This window comes from Macadamia integrifolia, chromosome 5 (genome assembly GCF_013358625.1).
Source record: "Macadamia integrifolia cultivar HAES 741 chromosome 5, SCU_Mint_v3, whole genome shotgun sequence".
NCBI classification, from domain to species: Eukaryota; Viridiplantae; Streptophyta; class Magnoliopsida; order Proteales; family Proteaceae; genus Macadamia; species Macadamia integrifolia.
In genome coordinates, this window is record NC_056561.1 from 42,639,339 (window position 1) to 42,641,492 (window position 2,154).

Consider the following 2,154-nt stretch of genomic DNA (forward strand, 5'->3'; position numbering starts at 1 on the left):
TTGATCTTCCATTTCCGTCGTGCTTCAACATTGTCTAGAGTGTCGTCAGGAATCACCCAATCATTTCCAGCAGTAAGCTCCCATAAGTCCTGTCCTTGGAGATACGCCTTGATGCACAGCTGCCAATACTTGTAATTTGTACCTACAAGCTTCTCCACGCCATACTGTGCAAAACCGTTCCCAACCATGCTTGGATCTATTTGTGAACAAGAACTTTGATAATAGAATTCTCCAATAATTAGCTGATGAAGTTCAGTGCCTCCAACCAAGCTCTGATACCATGAAACTAAAGGAGAAAAATGAGATATCTGAAACTTCAACAGAGAATAGAAAGGAAGTGAAGCAAAGACCACAAACTGCTCCTTTATTTTCTCATATGTAAAACTGAACTGCATAAAGCAATTTAAATAGATGAAATAAGTGAACCACTTCTACGTGTTCAACTCCTAAAAACTCTCAACTACTTAACAAATGGCCATAAAACTAGTTCTTACCCACCTCTTTTATTGACACCTCACTGTTCTCATAACAGATTGCACAACGTCTCTCAACATTTCCCTAACGATTAGAATAAACTAAACAACTCTCTAAAGACTAGGACTACCTCAACAACTAATGGAATATTCATTTTATAATGCACTAATTTTTGACAGAGATCGCACGATACTAGTCGCTCGTCCATCGTCGCTAGTCGGTCGTCGCTGATCGAGGTCACAATAAGATGCCGGTCTCTGAGGAATAAAATTTAAAACCCTAGAATGGAGATGGAAATGAAGCTATGACTTAGTTGAGAGAGGGTTAGGAGATTTGGGAGTTTGCAGAACTGGATAGGGTACGGAAGCGGCAACGCGTGAAATGGGTCGATGATTGCTCTGTCGTTCGATTATCTAGTGCCACGTGTCATGACCACCGGTCTGACCGCACCTCACCGTGCGAGATCCTCTCTGCAGAGGACGTTTATCCGTATAAAATTCTATAGTCGTATTATTATCTTTTTGGGTGATGGAATGGTCATGGTCGTGTGACTACTATGTCAACCCATGGGCCAATGGGAGAAAAGGTGGAGACAACGATTTCAAAGGATAAGTTGGTCTTTTCACACTCGAATGTAGGGGTGTAAATCGGTCAGGATGGGCTGGTCTTAGTCTGGCCTAGTCGGGCTCGGCCAAATTCTAGGGTTGCACCGTGTACGCTTTAGTTAAACATGCTTAGTTAGGCTGGACATGGTACATTCTATCATTGGGTCGGTTAGTCTCGGACTATAATCGGGCTGCCATAAATAGGCTTTAACTGGGCCTTAGTCATGCTACGGACTTGTTTTTTCCTAAATAGGTAATAAACGGGCTTTCGTAACTTCTATGCAATAGTCAAAGTACTCAAGTTGACAAGTTTATTCCATTGAAAGCACAATTCTACATCAAGCATATGATGGAAACTTAACATTAATTCACCACCACAATTACATAAATTTAATTATCTACTATTAAAGACGTTTGTTTCTCTATCAATTTCTTGTTCATCTTGAAAATTAAAGCAAACCCACTTGAATTTTTTGCTTTAGTCTTCCATTTTATTGGTGGTAAATAAGAATTTCAAATAGTATTAAAGTGGTCGGGCTAGATCGGGCTTAAAGGAGTCAGTTTAGGTCAAGCTCATTAATGTATCGGCCCAGTCGAGCACCCGTCAAGCTAGGTGATGTTGTTTTATGGTTGTCCTTGTTGGCAACTCGGCCACGTGGCGGTGATGACGTGGCCAGTTTGGGTGACGTGTATGAAAATGATGACATGGCAGTGTCCAGTGTCACCAATGAGATAACAGAGCAGCTTGGTATGCATGGAGTGGTTTAATACATCATTAATAGGTGGTGCGGGTTTCTGGGTCAAAACTGATAAAATTGGTCTATTTACAATCGAGGGCATTTTCGGCAGTGAAAATGACATTTTTGGAAAATCGGTTCTTCATGAAAAAGATAGATTGTAATTTACCTAGTCCAGTGCATTTGATTTTGTCACATTCCGATACCGTATGAAGAAGTTACGACATTTGTGGCAGTCGAGGGCAGTTTCGGCATTGAAGATGAATTTTTTAAAGGAAGTGTTCTACATGTAACAATACGAAAAAAATACAATCTTTCCAACGGTTCTGATTTCATCA